An 8,042-nucleotide genomic window follows, 5' to 3' on the forward strand; every position below is an offset into this window, starting at 1 on the left:
TATGAGATAGATAGATAGATAGATAGATAGAGAGAGAGAGAGAGAGAGAGAGAGATGAGACGTGTAGATATGAGATAGATAGATAGATAGATAGATAGATAGATAGATAGATAGATAGATAGATAGATAGATAGATAGATAGATATGAGATAGATAGATAGATAGATAGATAGATAGATAGATAGATATGAGAGAGAGAGAGAGAGAGAGAGAGAGAGAGAGATGATAGATTAAACAAACGAGAGTTTTCCAGTATAAGTGATATATAAATAAAGAGAAATAATGACACAACGATGATTGTCTTGCAAGCAGAGGGACACCTAGGAGTGCCAGCTCAGGTGTACCTGTGGCTGGGAAAATGCAGGCGTTTGATGTGTGAAAGAGTTATATTGTCAGTGCCCTTTCTGTTCTGTGTCCTTTATAATGTTGCTTTATTCTGCATCAAACACAAAACAACTAAAGGTAGAAAAGATCAACTTTGCTTACAGGGGGTCTATTGTCCCGCTGAGTGATAAGCTCCTGTCTTAATAGACTGTATATGTGTCTTTTATAAGGCAGAAAGAAGCACCTATTTATTGGTTTAGTGCAGGTCTCTGGGAATGTCTTAGCATATGTTAATGCCCCACAGAAAAAAGCTTGACTTTCATGTTAGCTATTAGTTACTAAATGACCTGAAATGGCAATACCGGGGGCTATTATACAGATTATTTACCCATTACAATTAACTGGAGGGGAAACACCTCGATCTGGAACAGTTTCTGCTGAGTGTTTTGACAAATTCAGACTGTATATAAAACAAATAATAGCCTGACTCTATAGGAAAACAGGATCGCAGCGATGATAGCTATCAGAAATACAAATGGTTACTGGAATTGATAAATACAGCTAATGGGTATAAATGATTTATTTAAAGGCTCACTGGCCACATTGTTCGTGTTATAAAATAAAATAAATATTATAAAATAAATGATTACATTATTAATAGTAATAATAAAAATAAAATAAATAATAATAATTATAATAATAATCATCCCCACTATACTATCAATTTTTTTTATACCTGAACTCATGTTTACTCAAGATCGGAAACATACAATGTACAAAAATATTCCTGTCCGTTTCCACGATTTTGGAATCGTCGATGTTAGTAACATTAATTGTATGCAGTGACATTAGCTACTGAATTGTTCAAGCAAACAGTACATCTCATGTTTGCGGTCCTGGAAACTATTTCCTCACAGTTGCTTTTCAGTTACTGTAACGAATTGTAAAACAGATTTTGCTTTTATATTTATATGTTAATTCTTTTATTTCTGCACTACAAATGAATATATATATATATATATATATATATATATACATATATACATATATACATATATATAGTAGGTTGTAGGTTGTAACGTAACATCTAGAAACTGAGGGATTAGCAGCCACTTGACTTAGCTCTTATCTCCATCAGATAAACAAATGGTAAAATCGGTTTCCTTTGGAACATTGCACACTGCACAGATCACACACTGCCCGTGTTTATATAACCAAACTGCAAACACAAACAAGTGCCATTACACGAATCAACAATTACTTATTATGTGACAGTCTCATTTCCACTAATTACCTGTTTGCCGTTTATTGTGAATAACGGTAACCTGGCTGAATATAAAATAACCTTAACATTATACGCGCCATATATAATATAACCACATAACTAGAATTAAGCGTGCCTATAATTAACCTAAAACTACATTATTCACTCTCTCTTTTTCCGTCATTAGATATCAGGGTATATTTAACCTTCTTGTATCTCGTATTCCTGCCATATGTTATATTGCATCCTTATACACTTGTGCAAAATACCTTCCATTCAATTTTTATACTGTTATTATTATTAGTATAATTATTTTTAATACTATTATCATAAATTCTAAATATTTTTTAGCGTTTTAAAACTCACTAATTAAATGCAAACAAATATAACATTGCTAATAATTATTAAGTTCTTATTGATTCCTTTTTATACAATTTTTTTATAGAATTCATTTATTCTAAATATGATAATGTAATATCGGAGTAAATATAGCAATAGCATACTGTATCGACATTGTTTTGTAAATAAATATATAAAAACATATAAACAAAAAAATACAATATTTAACAAGATCGATTTATATAGCTCATTTTAATGATCCTATGCTTAACAATGATGCAACAACATCTGTATTAAAATTTATACTTAATAGAATTAGGGCTTAAGGCATTGTCAATACATGTTAAAATAATGCTACCAGCACAAATAGCAGAGCAAAGCTTAGAAATAAAATAATCGTATATTTTCTTAAGGAAAAGTTGTACTGATTTTAAAACGCAATAGCATATATATATATATATATATATATATATATACAGCTGTGTCTCCTGCAAGTGGGTGACGTCTTGCAGCAGTAGGCAGCACATCAGGGCGCCTGGTCACTTGTACGCCCTGCACTGCTGATAAATTGCTGTCCAGCGGCCACTGACACTGACGGAAGGACCAAGGATGAACGCTACAGATATTACCTGCAAGTCCTCATGTGCACTAGAGACGACCAGAGCTTGGCTCCATCTCATCTTCCAAACGTGACTTTCCCTCCACAGAGGTCTCCGGCTCTACTCACAGTGGTCTACACATTAATTATATTTTAAAGTGTAACCCCCACCACAAAGAAACACAATACTGTTTGCTGCGGACTGAGCTGCAAAGAAGCCAGAAGTTTACCATTTGGAAATTTCTGAAATGTAATCTGCATACCTAATTGATTCCCAGAATATCACTTTAAAGCAGAAGATTTGTATCTGCATGATGGATATTACATTAATAGGCACATCCACTCAGGTCCACCAGTCACATATGCTCTTTGAAGATTACACATTTTATTTAATGCCCACTTCACACATTTCATTACTTTACCTGGCCCCTGTGTACAGTGGAGCAGACAGTTTCTCATATAAATCCACAGAAGATTGTCTCAGGTTATCTCTCACTCTCTCTCTCTCTCTCTCTCTCTCTCTCTCTCTCTCTCTCTCTCTCTCTCTCTCTCATATAATATATTTTTGTGTGTATATAATCCAATGAGATTATATGTATTCGTTTGTGCAGTCACATGTATTCCCCAATGTAGAATATAATACTCACATTGTTTTTCCTTCTCTATAGTGAAATGTTTACTTTTTTAAAACAACTTTGCAGGCATAGGGGGTCAATCCTATTAGGTGTGAGTTGGAACCTGCCAGCCATTCTTATGGTAAACTCACACTGCAAATTTAATTTGCAATCCAATTTCAAACTCACATTAACTTAGTATAGAAAATTCCCGTTTCATTGTGCGCACCTCCCTGAGCAGGTGAAAAGGTAGAGAAAAAAATAATTTTAGGGTATAAATGTAGGGACACAGTGTAGATCGCACACTTGGAGGGGTTGAAATAGCATAATTTGGACTATTGAGACTTCACTTTTTAGGCGAATTTCTGTAAAAAGCTTAATAATGGGTTAAATGATGTGGGACAGGTATGTGGAGGTGTAAATAATGTGGGACAGGTATGTGGTGGTGTAAATGATGTGAGACAGGAATGTGGAAGTGTAAATGTGTGGGACAGGTATGTGGAGGTGTAAATGATGTGGGACAGGTACGTGGAGGTGTAAATTATTTGGGATAGGTACAGTATGTGGAGGTGTACGTGATGTGGGACAGGTATGTGGAGGTGTTAATGATGTGGGACAGGCATGTGGAGGTGTAAATTATGTGGGATAGGTATGTGGAGGTGTAAATGATGTGGGACAGGTATGTGGAGGTGTAAATGATGTAGGGCAGGTATGTGAAGGTGTAAATGATGTGGGACAGGTATGTAGAGGTGTAAATGATGTGGGACAGGTATGTGGAGGTGTAAATGATGTGGGATAGGTATGTGGAGGTGTAAATGATGTGGGACAGGTATGTGGAGGTGTAAATGATGTAGGGCAGGTATGTGAAGGTGTAAATTATGTGGGACAGGTATGTAGAGGTGTAAATGATGTGGGACAGGTATGTGGAGGTGTAAATGATGTGGGACAGGTATGTGGAGGTGTAAATTATGTGGGACAGGTATGTAGAGGTGTATATGGTGTGGGACAGGTATGTGAAGGTGTAAATGATGTAGGGCAGGTATGTGAAGGTGTAAATGATGTGGGACAGGTATGTAGAGGTGTAAATGATGTGGGACAGGTATGTGGAGGTGTAAATGATGTGGGACAGGTATGCGGAGGTGTAAATTATGTGGGACAGGTATGTGGAGGTGTATATGGTGTGGGACAGGTATGTGGAGGTGTAATTGATGTAGGACAGGTATGTGGAGGTGTAAATGATGTAGGACAGGTATGTAGAGATGTAAATGATGTAGGACAGGTATGTGGAGGTGTAAATGATGTAGGACAGGTATGTGGAGTTGTAAATGATGTGGGACAGGTAGGTGGAGATGTAAATGATGTGGGACAGGAATGTGGATGTGTAATGATGTGGGACAGGTATGTGGAGATGTAATTGATGTGGGACAGTCATGTGGAGGTGTAAATGATGTGGGACAGGTATGTAGAGATGTAAATGATGTGGGACAGTTATGTATAGGTGTATATGATGTGGGACATGTATGTGGAGGTGTAAATAATGTGGGACAGGTATGTGGAGGTGTAATGATGTGGGACAGGTATGTGGAGGTATAAATGATGTGGGACAGGCATGTGGAGGTGTAAATGATGTGGGACAGATATGTACAAGGTATATTCCTTATGGCCACTAACAGCCTCCTATATGATCCTACTATCTCAGTTGTAACTTTTTGGGGGGTCCAGGGCAGTTTCCCCATTTTTTTCACATTTTGCAGAAAATGTGTGCACCCCCGCCATGACCGCAAATTGGCATTTCTAATAGGATTGCAACTCTAGTGTGAGTGCAAGCGTGTGATGTCTGCTAGTTTCATGAAACAAACTCTCTTTTGCAAACTCACACCTCATTGAATTCACCCCATAATGTTGGCTATAACTGTACTTGCATCCAGGTAAAAATAATATTTAATATTGTAAAATATTCTCAAGTGATATTGCAAGGGAAATTAAAGCAGTTATATTATAACTATGCAAATATAGATCTATGCTTTAGCAGTGGATCTAGCTATGGGATCGGTATGTAATACCGCCGGACGCATGTTCAAATCCCGACATCGGAAGACCAGCAGGGAAGCCGGCGGTCGGCATTTCAACCGTTTGCTTCCTGACTGCATCCCCTAGCTATATTCCCCCTTTTTCTTGTATGTGATAAGCTCTGACATTATCCTGATCTTGAGATAAGGAGCACAAATGAAAAATAGGTTTATAGTGTGTGGGTGTAATGTAAGTATATATATATATATATATATATATCAGAAAGAAAATGAAAGGGCGCTACACAAATAAATATTGATTAATAAAAAAGGTTTATAAAACCAAATAATGAAATAAAACAAAAATAATGATGAATATGACAAACTAGTGAATCAATCGATCAGTCCCAAGTGAAAGGATGGATAAGAGACTTCTTTAGGGGAAATCCTTTTGTTGATCTTTCCAACTTGGAAATGAAGTGTGAAGTAGTAGGTACCAAAATGTTCACTTTATTCCTTATGGCTTCACTGTAAGATACCCTTACACCAAGAAACACCCAGATATAACCGGCCACAAGGGCCACAAATGTTATTCTTTACACAATGATGAAACCAGGGTTTCATCATTGTGTAAAGAATAACATTTGATGTAAGCAATCTCTGTTGGAAACTACTTTTTATGTAATAAATATGTACTTTTTAAACAAATTGTGATTTTATTCAATACTTATAGTGGCCCTTGTGGCCGGTTATATCTGGGTGTTTCTTGGTGTAAGGGTATCTTACAGTGAAGCCATAAGGAATAAAGTGAACATTTTGGTAACTACTACTTCACACTTCATTTCCAAGTTGGAAAGATCAATAAAAGGATTTCCCCTGAAGAAGTCTCTTATCCGTCCTTTCACTTGGGACTGATCGATTGATTCTCTAGTTTGTCATATTCATCATTATTTTTGTTTTATTTCATTATTTGGTTTTATAAACCTTTTTTATCAATCAATATTTATTTGTGTAGCACCCTTTCATTTTCTTTCTGATTACTTTTGTTGTATATCCGTCTAACAGGGATAATATGTGATAGGTGCAGCTGTTTTATGTTCTGATATACTTTCTTGAAAAAAAACTTTATATAATTTAAGAGCACAGTGGGGGCACTTTGTTGATATATATATATATATATATATATATATATATATATACAGTCTTGGGACATTGACATAATTTTCATATTTTGGCCTCTATTCACCACCACAATGGCTTTGAAATGAAACAAACAAGATGTGCTTTAACTGCAGACTTTCACATTTAAGTTGAGGGTAATTACATCCAAATCAGGTGAACGGTGTAGGAATTGCAACGGTTTCTATATGTGCCTCCCACTTATTAAGGGGCCAAAAGTAATGGGACAAACGAAACAATCCTAAATCTAACTTTCACTTTTGAATACTTTGTTGCAAATCCTTTGCAGGCAATTACAGCCTGAAGTCTGGAACGCATAGCTATCACCAGACACTGGGTTTCATCCCTGGTGATGCTCTGCCAGGCTTCTACTGCAAATGTCTTCAGTTCCTGCTTGTTCTTGGGGCATTTTCCCTTCAGTTTTGTCTTCATCAAGTGAAATGCATGCTCAATCGGATTCAGGTCAGGGGATTGACTTGGCCATTGCATAACATTCCACTTTTTAGCCTTAAAAAACTCTTTGGTTGATTTTGCAGTATGCTTCGGGTCATTGTCCATCTGCACTGTGAAGTGCCGTCCAAAGAGTTCTGAAGCATTTGACTGAATAGGAGTATATAATATTGCCCGAAACACTTCAGAATTCATTCTGATGCTTTTGTCAGCAGTCACATCATCAATAAATACAAGGGAACCAGTTCCATTGGCAGCCATACATGCCCACGCCATGACACTACCACCACCATGCTTCACTGATGAGGTGGTATGTTTTGGATCATGAGCAGTTCCTTTCCTTCTCTTCCCATCACTCTGGTACAAGCTGATCTTTGTCTCATCTGTCCATAGGATGTTGTTCCAGAACTGTAATGGCTTTTTTAGATGTTGTTTGGCAAACTCTAATCTGGTCTTCCTGTTTTTGTGGCTCACCAATGGTTTACATCTTGTGGTGAACCCTCTATATTCACTCTTGTGGAGTCTTCTCTTGATTGTTGACTTTGACACATATACACCTACCTCCTGGAGAGTGTTCTTGATTTGGCCAACTGTTGTGAAGGGGTTTTTCTTCACCAGGGAAATAATTCTGTCATCCACCACAGTTCTTTTCTGTGGTCTTCTGGGTCTTTTGGTGTTGCTGAGCTCTCCAGTGCGTTCTTTCTTTTTAAGAATGTTCCAAACAGTTGATTTGGCCATACCTAATGTTTTTGCTATCTCTCTGATGGGTTTGTTTTGATTTTTCAGCCTAATGATGGCTTGCTTCACTGATAGTGACAGCTCTTTGGATCTCATATTGAGAGTCGACAGCAACTGATTCCAAATGCAAATGTCACACCTAGAATCAACACCAGACCTTTTACCTGCTTAATTGATAATGAAATAATGAGGGAATAGCCCACACCTGTCCATGAAATTGCTTTTGAGTTGATAGTCCCATTACTTTTGGCCCCTTAAAAAGTGGGAGGCACATATAGAAACCGTTGTAATTCCTACACCGTTCACCTGATTTGGATGTAATTACCCTCAAATTAAATCTGAAAGTCTGCAGTCAAAGCACATCTTGTTTGTTTCATTTCAAAGCCACTGTGGTGGTGAATAGAGGCCAAAATATGAAAATTCTGTCAATGTCCCAATATTTATGCACCTGACTGTATATATATATATATATATATATATATATATATATCCACACATTGTTTATAAATTGTATTTTATAGCACTTT

General features: G+C 36.8%; 1 protein-coding gene across 1 annotated transcript in view; it reads right to left on the bottom strand.

Annotated features, from left to right (window-relative positions):
- The window catches only part of PAX3 (paired box 3), a 70,653-nt gene extending 68,063 nt beyond the window's left edge, over positions 1–2,590 (bottom strand). Inside the window, exon 1 of the mRNA XM_088472111.1 lies at positions 2,557–2,590. The gene's annotated coding sequence lies outside the window, so the exon portion shown is untranslated. The remainder of the gene's footprint in view (positions 1–2,556) is intronic.
- Positions 2,591–8,042: the final 5,452 nt, after the last annotated feature.

The sequence above is a fragment of the Taudactylus pleione genome, unplaced genomic scaffold (genome assembly GCF_031769625.1).
Source record: "Taudactylus pleione unplaced genomic scaffold, aTauple2 ptg000120l, whole genome shotgun sequence".
Taxonomy (NCBI): domain Eukaryota; kingdom Metazoa; phylum Chordata; class Amphibia; order Anura; family Myobatrachidae; genus Taudactylus; species Taudactylus pleione.